The sequence below is a fragment of the Anomalospiza imberbis genome, chromosome 24, assembly GCF_031753505.1.
Source record: "Anomalospiza imberbis isolate Cuckoo-Finch-1a 21T00152 chromosome 24, ASM3175350v1, whole genome shotgun sequence".
In the NCBI taxonomy this organism is placed as follows: Eukaryota; Metazoa; Chordata; class Aves; order Passeriformes; family Viduidae; genus Anomalospiza; species Anomalospiza imberbis.
In genome coordinates this window covers 783,813-797,703 of record NC_089704.1, presented here as the reverse complement: position 1 = coordinate 797,703, position 13,891 = coordinate 783,813, and positions in this window count along the sequence as shown.

Below are 13,891 nucleotides of genomic sequence, written 5' to 3'. Positions count from 1 at the left end.
AATCTCTGACACATTTCATAGGCTACCCATGGTCAGAGAAAGTTTAGATTTTGCCCCAGTGAAGGCTTTTTTCTGGCCTGAATGTCCCAGTTGCAGTTCCAATTGATGATTTAAAACAAAGGATGTAGTGTCCTGGGGGTTGGAATGTTCTGGAATTTCAGAGGCTCTGGAGTAGGGAGACTGGGTAGGTGGCAGTTTGCAAAATTTGCTGCTTTTCTGCAAAGTACATATTTGAAATAAAGGTTGAAGAGCTGATGTTCCTACAGCTAATGGGAACTCACTGACATAACTGAAGCCAACAATTTTGATCTTTAGAAAGAAGCAGAAAACCAGATTTCCCAAAGAGGATTGTCTCATCCAGAAAAGGAATGAAGAAAGCAGTCTGAGAGATAAAAGATTTACACAAATTTCAACAACACAGGGAAAAAAATGGCCTTTTTGGGGAAATTCTCTTCCCTTGCTCCTAAAACTTTGGTGGAAAAAGGAGGCTACCTGCAGAATTACTTCTTTAATAAAATAAAATGAGAAATAAATAATATGCAAGAGTTATCTTCCATGGAGAAAGGACTGTATCTTTATCTGGGGAATAAATGTGCATTGTCTGGACTGAGCTGCACACTCAAGACCTGAAATAGAGTTTTGCCTTTTGATTTTAATACAAAGACAATATAAACTGGAAGTAGAAAGCAGTGGTCTTATTGACATGGAAACAAGGAGGAGAATACAATCCGTAGAGGTCAGAAATACCATTTACTTAGAGATGTAATCTTATAATGTAGAGAAAAGAGAAATTTGTGGGGGGTTTTTCTGAGGGGGTGGAAAAATGACCACGACATGGCTGTGTTGTACTTAAGCCATGTTAGGAGCCAGCAGCCAGCTCGGCCTGCAGGGTACAGGAATTACTTCTCAGTTACACAGCACATTCCAAGGGAAGGAACTCCACTGGAAATGCTCATCAGTTGTAGAAAGCATCTTACAGCCTCAGAGTGGGCAGAACTTTTCCAGAGGTCTCATTTTTGTTTTTCTGCTCAGGTTGCTCTCTTTCTATCCTGAGCCTCAGAGGAACAGAGAGAAGAAAACAGAGAGAAAAATGAGATCCTTAGAATGTCTTGTTCATTTTCTGAGACCTTCTCACCCAACCTCTGCAAGATAATTTCGTGTCAAAAATCAAAACTGGGTTTCAGATTTTCTTCCTCTGTAGCTGAAGTGATCTCCTACTGCAGGAGATGGAAATGGAAAGCAAAACTGCAATGGGTCTGTGCAAGTCAGAGGCAGCTTGAGCCCTCAGAGGGATGTTACATAAACCCTGCCCAGCAAGCTGCCTTGTCCAGCTCAGCTGGACTTGAGAGAGGTTTGATGGGTCCCTCCTGTGAGGCCAGAGACAGAGCCTGGAAAATGGCACTGGACTCCCTCTGCACTTTTCTCCTTCCTGGCTCTTGCCTCCCAGAGAGAAAATAGCCACCTGCAAATATCCCAAAAGCTCTTTAGTCTGCTCATTGCCCTTGAGATCTCATCCCACAGAACTGCTCCTTCCTAAGACTGTTGAGTCTGGGAAATCATACATCCTCATGTAAGGATTTGGGTTGTTGCTGGCTGGGTATCTGCTGAAGGGTGGGTAGTGCAAATCCATCACAGGGCGTGGGGGGTAGCACAAGACTTGTTTTGTGTTTGGAATCTGCAAATATGCCCCGGTGACTTCCTGAACTGAGGTTCAAACTGTGCCTGCATGAGCTGAGCCCAGGAATTTCCCTGGTTCTGAAGGATGGAGAAACACCCTCCTGCATTCCTCAATGAGCTGAGCATATCCAGAGCAGAGGATCCCCCACGCCTGGGGGCACCGTATGTTTCCTGTATTTTCAAACCATATTTTCAAGTTGTGCAGCCTGGCCACAACTTCTGGGGGTTTGGGGACCCCTTCCAAAGCCTGTCAGGCAGGCCCCAGGGTTGTCCTGTTCCTGAAAGAGTTTTAATTTAGTGAATGTATTGAACTTTGCTGAAAGTGAGGGAGAGCACCTCTTCCAGAATTGTCATCTCTGACAATTGGATCCGTTTCCCTGCTGTTCACCATCGTGTGCAGGACAATAAACCATGGGAATAAAAGCGTAAAAGATTCACTCTTTGCTGTAATGAACATTTAAATACAAAGCTGCATCTCTTATGAGAGTTGAAATAACTCACACAGATACATCCACCCACATAAATACCCCATATAAACTCTACACTCATCAGTGTACTTTAAAAAATGTTAACTAGTACTCCACAAGAAACATCTATAACCTGTGAGCATGCTATTCACCCATGAATAACCATTTCTATAACAGACCCAGTAAACAAGCTAAAAATACATATTCAAAACATGGGAAACATCTGCTTTATGAATGTATCACTGATAAGGCAAAGTCACAACAGAATCCATCCACAACTCCTGTAGGAGCCACTTATGCATAACAGGGGCTCTCAGAAGCTGCCAGTGTTGTGTGTGCAAACATTTCCACCTGAACCCTGCATTTTAACACAGCACCTGAGGGCTGGCTTATTAAACATGAGCCCAGGTGCCTCTCTACACACATTGGGTCCCCAGCAGGCAAAGCTGCACCTTCAGAGGATTTCCCAGCAGCACAGAGGCAGATCCCACATGGCACAGCACAATCACCCTGAGCAGTGCAGAGCAGAAGGAGATGGATGCCAGGGTGTGCTCCTGCCCTGCAATCACCCGTGAGAACTTTGGAGCAGCCAAAAGCTGTTTGCTGTGCTTTATTCTCCTCCCTGTGCAGGGAGGCCGGGCAGCACGTCTCTAAGAGGAGAGCTGAGGGGGCAAAGGAGCAGGCAGGGGGAGCAGAGCAGAGGCTCTGTGCTCAGCTGGGCTTTGTGGGAGGCTTTGGGAATACTCTGGGAGGGAGCCCTGCACACCCCGTAGTTTTATTTGATCAGCTGCTTTCCCAGACCCAGCCTTTGAGCTGTTCTGGCCTTGGGCAGTGCCACTGGTGCTCATGGAGGGCCAAGCTGGCCTGTGTGCCTTGGGTGCTTCTTTCTCCTGTATGAATTCCCATATTTATCCATATTAAGACTTTTCATTTTGACTGGAGTTAATTTCTTAGACTGATCTGAAGATAGAGTGGAAAAATCCAGCCTTTGCTTTGGCAGATGATTCTGGCAGGGGTTAATCAATATCCCTCTTAGAAATGTATCTTTATTTTTCATTTTCATTATCCTGGCTTTAATTTTCACTCATTGCAAGACTCAGCACTCATTTTAGGCTTAAATTTACCACTTCATTGTTTTCCCTCTTGTTACTATGTATATATTTCCATCAGAAAGGGTGGATCATTGACCTGAGAGAAGAGGGAATGTTATTTATGCTCAAGTAATTAATACCCAATGATAAGCTCTGTTTGCTGCCAGCCATATCTCCTGCAATATATGAGGGGCAGGTTGCCAGGATGTGTTAAACAGCAGTGTGGTGGAGGACAGAGAAGATGCTTAATTAAGGTCCAGGGAAACCAGGCAAGCTTTCAGAAAAGTGGTTCTATTCAAAGGCCAGGGAAGTGGTGATGAACTCCTGAGAGTCTGCTTGGAGTGACACCAGTCAGGGTTTCATTTCCAGAGGTGCCTGGGCTCTTTGGTGGCTGTGAGGAGCAGCAGAATCCAGATGCTGGCATTTAATTCCATGAGGAAGTCAGGGCTGAATTCTGATTTCATTTCGGGTGATCATTCTCTCTCAGGGAAATGGGGAAAGGTTCCAGGGGAGCCCAGTGGGTCCCTCAGCTTTGCCAGCAACTATCAGACCAGAACTTCGTTCTTAAGTCCTGCCTTAGGGAGTGGAGGGGAAAGATGCACTCGTTGTGCATAAGAAAATGCACACAGGGGTGTCTGTGCTAAACAACTGGTGCTGGTGGATAATTTCTGCTGAAAAGTAAAATCTAAATCTGCAGCTTTGCTGCAGGAAGTTGGTTATTCTCCTTGCAGGACCGAGCTGTCCTGCTTAGATGGAACCAGGCAGTACAAACATTCAACTGCTTTTCCAAGAAGGTGAAATCCGAAGTTCCGCTAAAATCTGTGCTTCATGTGTTGGGGTGAATGCAATTCTAGAGCTGCTCCAGTTTAGCAAGCACTGAAACTATGGGCAAATACAGACTCTGGTTCAGTTGGGTGGTCTGAAAGAATTAATGAAAAAAAAAAAAAAAAAAAAACAGCCTGGTTTCATTAACTCCAGTAAAACCAGGAATAAGTCCTCAAAAACAGAGCTGTATTTTGGTTGAATTAGTGATATCAGAACCAGAACATGAAGTGGTTGTAAAGCTTTGCTTTAACTCATGAGTATTTGCATCATGGTCCATCTCTGAGTAGGACAGAGGAGGAAATCAGGGACCTTTCTGTACCTGGGAATAGAAAGGAGCTGATCCATTCAGCACAGTGGGATTTGCTGCTCTCTGGGTGTCTCTAAATCCCAAAGGGATAGGATGAGCTCCTGATGCAAAGAGGGGCAGGTGCAGCACTGCACAGCAAAGAGCTGAGCCTTTCATTTAACAAATACTGTAAATAACAGCGGGCGAGGAGGAGGGGAGGCCTGGAGCCCTCAGACAGGGCTGGAGCCCTCAGACAGGGCTGGTTTAGAGTTTGGAACCCTCAGACAGGGCTGGTTTGAACCCTCAGACAGGGCTGGTTTGAACCCTCAGACAGGGCTGGTTTGGGGTTTGGAACCCTCAGACAGGGCTGGTTTGAGCCCTCAGACAGGGCTGGTTTGAACCCTCAGACAGGGCTGGTTTGAGCCCTCAGACAGGGCTGGTTTGAACCCTCAGACAGGGCTGGTTTGGAACCCTCAGACAGGGCTGGTTTGGTGTTTGGTGCCCTCAGACAGGGCTGGTTTGAACCCTCAGACAGGGCTGGTTTGAACCCTCAGACAGGGCTGGTTTGGGGTTTGGAGCCCTCAGACAGGGCTGGTTTTAGCCCTCAGACAGGGCTGGTTTGAACCCTCAGAAAGGGCTGGTTTGAACCTTCAGACAGGGCTGGTTTGAACCCTCAGACAGGGCTGGTTTGAACCCTCAGACAGGGCTGGTTTGGAACCCTCAGACAGAGCTGGTTTGGGGTTTGGAACCCTCAGACAGGGCTGGTTTGGAACCCTCAGACAGGGCTGGTTTGGAACCCTCAGACAGGGCTGGTTTTAGCCCTCAGACAGGGCTGGTTTTAGCCCTCAGACAGGGCTGGTTTGAGCCCTCAGACAGGGCTGGTTTGGAGCCCTCAGACAGGGCTGGTTTGGAGTTTGGAGCCCTCAGACAGGGCTGGTTTGGAGCCCTCAGACAGGGCTGGTTTGGAACCCTCAGACAGGGCTGGTTTGGAGTTTGGAGCCCTCAGACAGGGCTGGTTTGGAGCCCTCAGACAGGGCTGGTTTGGAACCATCAGACAGGGCTGGTTTGAACCCTCAGACAGGGCTGGTTTGAACCCTCAGACAGGGCTGGTTTGGGGTTTGGAACCCTCAGACAGGGCTGGTTTTAGCCCTCAGACAGGGCTGGTTTGAACCCTCAGACAGGGCTGGTTTGAACCCTCAGACAGGGCTGGTTTGAACCCTCAGACAGGGCTGGTTTGGGGTTTGGAACCCTCAGACAGGGCTGGTTTGAACCCTCAGACAGGGCTGGTTTGGAGCCCTCAGACAGGGCTGGTTTGGAACCATCAGACAGGGCTGGTTTGGAGCCCTCAGACAGGGCTGGTTTGAACCCTCAGACAGGGCTGGTTTGGAGCTTGGAGCCCTCAGACAGGGCTGGTTTGGAGCTTGGAACCCTCAGACAGGGCTGGTTTGGAGCCCTCAGACAGGGCTGGTTTGAACCCTCAGACAGGACTGGTTTGGAACCGTCAGACAGGGCTGGTTTGGTGTTTGGAACCCTCAGACAGGGCTGGTTTGGGGTTTGGAACCCTCAGACAGGGCTGGTTTGGAGCCCTCAGACAGGACTGGTTTGGAACCGTCAGACAGGGCTGGTTTGAACCCTCAGACAGGGCTGGTTTTAGCCCTCAGACAGGGCTGGTTTGAACCCTCAGACAGGGCTGGTTTGAACCCTCAGACAGGGCTGGTTTGGAACCATCAGACAGGGCTGGTTTTAGCCCTCAGACAGGGCTGGTTTGAGCCCTCAGACAGGGATGGTTTGGAACCCTCAGACAGGGCTGGTTTGGAACCGTCAGACAGGGCTGGTTTGCCCCAGGGGTGACAAGGGCTCCGTGTCTGCTCAGTGAAGCCAGGGCTGCTCTGTTCCAAGCAGCAAAGGGGGGCAGTGAGGGGGTTCCAGCTCAGGGAACTCCATCCTTACCCAGTTTGTGTCAGATTTAACTGAGTCTCGTTTCCTACCAAATAGGGCAAGTTATTTAAGGAAGGGTGATTCAAAATTGAAACAACTCTCTCCTTTCAAGGCTCATCTTGTAATTGAAATATTCATAAAGCTCTTCATTCAGCATAAGACCATTGCAGGAATATTTTAAGGATTTCATGCCTTTTGCAGTTACAATGTGCAAATTCAGCAAGACTAGTCTGCATTTTTGGAGTGTAAATGAATCATATTTTTGACCCATCTTTCTTTCATTATATTTTCCTTTATGGGATTTTCATCAGATTGAAAGAGATTGTATTTTTACTCTGTGTGTGTACAAACAGCTGCTCTGGGTTAGGCTGAGAACCACTGAATTCACTGTCCTGGTTGATGAATGTTTTGGGGATGGATGTCAAAGAATACTAATCTTAAAATCTGTTCTTTCTTAATTTTACTCAGGTCCTCATATCCTCTGTGATTTAGAGATGAAAACTAAATGCAGATAAAGCCCAAGGTTAATAAAAAACATATTGCCATCTCAAAGAGGAGCAAATGCTTCCACAATTCCACTCAAGATTACTCAGGAGTGCCTCATGTCCTGGTGCATGTCATGTGCAGCTCACTGAACAGGGACACAGCAGTTCCCACCACCCAGAAGTGCAAGAAATGCACTGTAGGAAATCACAGCAATAGACCTAAAAGCACCTGAGGAGAATCAGGCTGACAGCTCCAAGCCTCCACATTGCTGCAGATTTATCCCTGAAAGAGGAGAAAAACTCGCAGGAACAGGAAAATGACCGATGGTGAAAGCTGCTGGGTGCCCACCCCCGTGTGTGCTCCCGCTTGCTCCATTGCGTGTCCGTCAGTGTTGTGCCAAGCAAACGAGCAGCACAGCCACAGCGAATCCGTGCCCCATCTGCCTCCCGGTCACAGCAGGGCTCAGCTGCTACCGGCTCCCAGAATAGAAGGAGGGGAGGCAGTGCCAGGTGCAGGCAGAGACAGCCTTGGCCTGCTGGATCCTTCCAGGGAGCCCAGCAGGGGTTTGTCCTTCCCTGGCGAAGCCTCTCCACGCTGCCAAGGCAGATAAAGGGACTGAAACAGCAAGGGAATGGAGAGGGACAGGGCCAGGACCTCGATCTCGTGGGGCTGCTGGGACAGTGGAGAGGACGCGTTCTTCCACGCTGGGTTTCAGGATGTCTGGTTTTATTGGATCAGGGCTGTTCGCTGCCCTGTGCTTCACCCACCCGGTTCCTCTCCCATCTGCTGCCGAGAGAGCTCAGCTCCCAGGCTTGTGTCTGCAGAGCCTGAGCTGGGCAGCTCCTCCTGCATCACACACCCAAAAATCAGCACCTGTGCAATTCCTCCTGCATGACACCTCCAGCAATCAGCCCCTCTGCAGCTCCTCCTGCATTACACATCCACAGTTCAGCCCCGTGAGCCCCATGAGGAGCTGGCCCTGGTGGTGTCCCTGAGCAGCCAGCCCAGCACAAAGAGCTGCCCCTCACTCCAGACAATGTGGGGAAGGCACCATAACTGAGGCTTACTCCGAGCCCTGGATTTGCCCTTGGCTCCCACTGACCCCACACAATTCAGTGCTCACACCTGAGGCTTTGTGGGATCTGTTTAGGCTCCAGCTCAGGAAGGCCCATGAGCATGTCCTGAATTTTAAATGGGTTGGTTTTTAGAGCTGGGGCTTTATGGCTGCAATTTAATCTGTTTTTTCATCCCGGTTTGTTCAGCAGTGGGGTGGGGCACTGGCACAGGACATCGTGCAGGCCTTGAATGCAGGGTGGGACAGCTCTCTGTGGCTGTGCTTCATCAGCACGGGCATGGATGCTGGAGATAAGAACCAGAAGTAACTCTGTCCATATAAAGGGGACCGAATCGGAGACTCAAACGGCGGGGAGGAAAGCCCTGGGAATATCAGACCATGTAACCATGCAAGCCCGGGACATTTCCCACCTGCAAAACCTGCAGGCCCTCAGGATTTTTCATTCAGAAGGTGGGGTCTACAAACTGAATCCCAGGTGGGGTTTGGGACATGCCTGCACGAGGTAGCCTGGCAGAGGTGGGAATGGCTCCCCATCCCCAGGGCCGAGCTGTCCCTGCACAGTCCAGTCCCTACAGGGACTGTGATCAGCACTTGCTGTGTTTTGGGGGTGGACAGGGAGGGTCTGTACTGTTCTGAGAAAGAGCAGGTTCCATACCTGGAACAGAAATTGCTCCATTTACATAAAACATATCCATTAATTGCCTGAGTTTCTATACTCCCTGATGAGCTCCCTGCCTCCCCAGACCTCACATGCCTCAGGCTTTATTTATAGCTTCCCCTGACCTTTTCATTACTCAGAATCTCTCATGGATCCTGTCCTCTGTATGTTACCACATCACTTTTTCTTGTCCCGTCTGACATTTAATTTTTATTAACTGTGGTGTGAGGTAAAGCTGGTTTTCTTTGTTTTCCACAGTGTTCTTCTCCTGCTCTCCAGGCCACAGAAAGTCAGTCCAGAATCACTTGGGAGAATTTTTTCCTTGACATTCTGAGATTTTCCAGCAGGACATGGAAGATTAAACCTGGATTTAAGGTTAATAATGTCTTCCAGCAGTACATGGAAGATTAAACCTGGGTTTAAGGTTAATAATGAACCCATGAGAACTGTAAAGTGGGTGCATGAACACAAGCCTCATTGCTAACCTGCAAGGGTCTAAGTCTCTTGTACACACCAAAAGGTGAGCACTGGTCACTGGAAAGCCCCTCTGCACCTCCTGGGTCTTGAGTGGCTGGCTCTCATTCCAGTTTGTGCAAAAAGCTGGAGCATATGGTGGGATTTGGGTATGATGGAGACATGTTGTAGTTTTCCAGCCATGCTTAACATGTTTGCCACACCCTTTGCTGAGGAATCTCTTGTTGTTACTCGTTTAACTGAATAATCACATTAACTCGAACAGTTTAAACAGAAAACATCCAAACCAGGAATATTTCTGAGAGACAGTTTAAAAAATACTTCCATTAGCTGCTCTTCATTTGGGAGGTTCCTACCAATTAACAGCAGTCTGTGTTCACTGTTGGATGATGTGTTGTCTCCTGAACTTTACTGGCTAATTAAAAAATCCTTCCCTCAAAAAAATGAAATTCTCTTCATGTTTTTGGTGAGTCACGGTGTGTGTTTCAGTGAGAAGTGCCTCACGCTGAATTTATAGCCTGCGTGAATCTGTATACAAACATGTTTGTACAAACATTTATTGGAATGGATCCATAGCCCAGCTCTAACACTAACGGACAGTAGAGAAGCACAAGCTAATGCCAAATCTCACTAAATTAAAACCTTTAATTCTGTTCAATAGAGCAGATAAATTCCCAAATGCTGGGAGGGAGAATCTCAAATGCAGGCACTGGGATCAGTGGCTCTAAAGCAGAGAGGAGGTGCTCAAGGGGGTTCCAGCCCAGGGACCCTCAGGGAGCAGAGGGAGCTGCCAGGAGTCCCCAGCTGGTGCCAGAGGCAGGAGCAGTGATGGCCAGCCCCCCTAGCCATGGAGAAGCCCTAAGAAGACCCAGCACACACTGCTGGGGGAGGGACAGACTGTGGGTCCCCGTACCTGGGCTTTGGTAAAGCCTCTGCCAGCACTTCCCAGAGTATTCTGCTGAGAAACCCTCTGCTCATGGCTTGGCCGGTGTGCTCAGGTAACACCCTGCAGATGGCAGGGAATGGGTTAAACCCAGCTGGGCAGGGCTGGGGCTCCCCCAGGCTCAGCCTTGCACCAGGCCTGGTCAGTGTCTTTGTGGTGAGGGGATGGAGGGCACCCAGTCAGGTCCACCCAGCAGGGTGGGTGTGCTGTGGCTGTGGCTGTGGCTGTGACTGTGGCTGTGGCTGTGCTGTGGTTGTGCTGTGGTTGTGGCTGTGGTTGTGCTGTGGCTGTGGCTGTGGCTGTGGTTGTGCTGTGGCTGTGGCTGTGGCTGTGCTGTGGTTGTGCTGTGGCTGTGGTTGTGCTGTGGCTGTGGCTGTGCTGTGGTTGTGCTGTGGCTGTGCTGTGGCTGTGCTGTGGCTGTGGTTGTGCTGTGGCTGTGGCTGTGCTTGTGCTGTGGCTGTGCTGTGGTTGTGACTGTGGCTGTGGCTGTGGTTGTGCTGTGGCTGTGGCTGTGGTTGTGCTGTGGCTGTGGCTGTGGTTGTGGCTGTGGTTGTGCTGTGGCTGTGGTTGTGCTGTGGCTGTGGCTGTGGTTGTGGCTGTGGTTGTGCTGTGGCTGTGGCTGTGGTTGTGGCTGTGGTTGTGCTGTGGCTGTGGCTGTGGTTGTGCTGTGGCTGTGGCTGTGGTTGTGGCTGTGGTTGTGCTGTGGCTGTGGCTGTGGTTGTGACTGTGGCTGTGCTGTGGCTGTGCTGTGCTGTGGCTGTGCTGTGGTTGTGCTCTGGCTGTGGTTCTGGCTGTGCTGTGGCTATGGCTGTGCTGTGGTTGTGCTGTGGTTGTGCTGTGCTGTGGTTGTGCTGTGGCTGTGCTGTGGCTGTGCTGTGGTTGTGCTGTGCTGTGCTGTGGTTGTGCTGTGGCTGTGCTGTGGCTGTGCTGTGGTTGTGCTGTGCTGTGGCTGTGGTTGTGCTGTGGCTGTGGCTGTGCTGTGGCTGTGCTGTGGTTGTGCTGTGGCTGTGCTGTGACTGTGGTTGTGCTGTGGCTGTGGCTGTGGCTGTGCTGTGGCTGTGGTTGTGCTGTGGCTGTGGCTGTGGCTGTGCTCTGGCTGTGGCTGTGCTGTGGCTGTGGTTGTGCTGTGGTTGTGGCTGTGGCTGTGGCTGTGCTGTGGCTGTGGTTGTGCTGTGGCTGTGGCTGTGGCTGTGCTCTGGCTGTGGCTGTGCTGTGGCTGTGGTTGTGGCTGTGGTTGTGCTGTGGCTGTGCTGTGGTTGTGCTGTGGCTGTGGTTGTGCTGTGGCTGTGCTGTGGTTGTGCTGTGGCTGTGGTTGTACTGTGGCTGTGGCTGTGCTGTGGCTGTGGCTGTGGTTGTGCTCTGGCTGAGGCTGTGGTTGTGCTGTGGCTGTGCTGTGGTTGTGCTGTGGTTGTGCTGTGGCTGTGGCTGTGACTGTGGCTGTGGCTGTGGCTGTGCTGTGGCTGTGCTGTGGCTGTGGCTGTGGTTGTGCTGTGGTTGTGCTGTGGCTGTCCTGCAGGGTGAGGGCTCTGCAGTGGGATGGGCACGGGCTGGACCCTGGATCCAACAGGGCCACCAAGGCTGGGTGCTGGCCCTACACCGGGGTCACACCAACCCCGTGGAGCTCCAGGTGGGGGCAGAGAGGCTGGGAAGCTGGGAACGGCCCTGGGGGTGCTGTGCCAGTGGCTGGACACGAGCGCAGGTGGGCAAGTGGCCAAGGACACCTGGGCTGTGCCAGCCGTGGGGTGGCCACAGACCCAGGGCAGCGATTGTCCCCTGGGCTAGCACTGCTGGGGCACCTCCAGTGCTGGGGGCAGCCCTGGGCCCCTCTGACAAGGAGGACATTGAGGGGCTGGAGGGTGGCCAGGGCAGGGAATGGGGCTGGGAAGGGGCTTGAGAATTCCTGAGGGAGCTGGAAAGGGGCTCAGCCTGGAGAAAAGGAGGCTCGGTGGGGACCTTGTGGCTCTGCACAGCTCCTGGCAGGAGGGGACAGCGGGGGGGTCGGGCTCTGCCACCATGGACAGGGACAGGAGGAGAGGGACAGGAGGTTTTGTTGGATACTGGGGACAATTTCTTCCCTGAAAGGATCCCTGGGCAGCCCTTCCACAGCTGCCCAGGGCAGGGAGGGTGGAGGGTGGAATTCCCATTCTGTGGCACCTGGGGACACGGTTTAGTGGTGGCCTTGGCAATGCTGGGCTGTTGTTGTTAGGTGGCTGCTGTTGGACTTGATGGTCTTAGAGGGTTTTTCCAGTTCTGTGGCTCTAATACAAAGTTTTCTGTGTGAATATTAATATAGTCTATATTCCAAAATGATGGAATATTTCACATTGCTTTTAGATTAAAAGTTGAAACCAGATCTCCAAATTTCTCATGGGATTCTGGTATTATTTACTGAGCAATAGTATTGTGCTACTGTGTGTAAGGGGAATATCAGATGTCTGGAAGAATTAATGAATATTCAAGGAGTTCTGCTTTGCAATGAGCTTCAGCTGAAAGCTGTGTTCATTCATATACATTTAAGTAAAGCTTAGATTTGCTCGTTTTTCATAAATCTTCTTTCGAAGGGAGGAAAATAATCAGGCTGTGCTTTTATAGAGTGAATTTAAAATTAAAATTAGACATTTAGGTGTCATTTCAGTTGTAAAGTATCCCTTAGTCTGATGGTTGGAACAGGATTTCCAATTATGTTTAATTTGTATGCACAGGGCTTGGTTAGACAAAGTATTAAGGATTCTTACTTGTTCATAATATTTCTATCATGTGCAGGGCTTTTCAACACCCTCACTAAATTAGTTCTTGGAAGCCCTTGTTCACTATATTAACGTAATCTATCCCACACATAGTAAAACAAACTGTTTGGCCTTTCAAATGAGAGGACCCCAATCTTAATAAATATTGAATTATAAAACCCCTGCGTGGGGAATACAAGCTAATTCTTTTCTCTTTGCACCAGCTGTGAGCTGCTCCATGTGATGTATGGCACAAACTCTCCAGGAAAGAGGAGCAAATTGAAAACACCACCCCTGTGGGTTCCCTTATTAGACTGGAAGTGACTGTGAAATTTGCAGGACACAGCTCATTAAAACAAGGCTGGCAATCTGTGACCCTGGAGTGGGAAGAGGAGATCCATGCTGGAAACAGGCTGTTGCTTTGATTGGGAGGAACTCTGCTAGGGAGGAGGAAAATGTGTGTGGCTGCTTGTTAACCCCCTCCCCACCAGAGCTCCTTACAAGGCGCGGGAGGTTGGGCAGCAGTGGCTCAGGCCTGGTTGGAGATGAAGGGATGGGTTCCTGGAGAGCTGCTGGTGTTCCCCATCCCAGCTCCACGCTCCCAGGGCTGTTTGTGCTGCTTGGGCACTGAATGGTGCAGAGGAAATACCAGTGCCTGGGTGTTTCGTCAGTGGGAACTCAACACAGTGCAGGGCTACAGAGCTGCTTGTTCACTACTGAGATATTTAATTGGTGTTAATTTAGTGATAATTGCAGTGAGCCCCCTGACCCACGCGAGTGTATTAAGAGGAGAAGATTTTCACAAAATCCCAGGATGGGTCAGGCTGGAAGGGACCTCAGAGGGTCACCAGGTCCTGGCTCCCTGCTCCAGCAGGGCCATCCCAGGGCACAGGCAGGGCACAGGATTGTGTCCAGTGGGTTCTGGAATATCTGCAGTGAGGAGACTCCACACCTCCCCTGGGCAGCCTGCTCAGGGCTGGGCACTGCACAGGGCAGTTCTGCCTCCTGTGCAGGGGAATAGCTGGGCTCAGCTCCTGCCCGGGGCTCTGGGGCCATCGCTGGGCCTGGAGCAGAGCCTGGGCCTGCTCTGCCCTCCTGCACACAGGGACACACAGGGGGACACAGGGACAGACAGGGACAGACTGGGACACACTGGGACACACAGGGACACACAGGGGGACACAGGGACACACAGGGACACACAGGGGGACACAGGGACAGCCAGGGACAGACTGGGACACACAG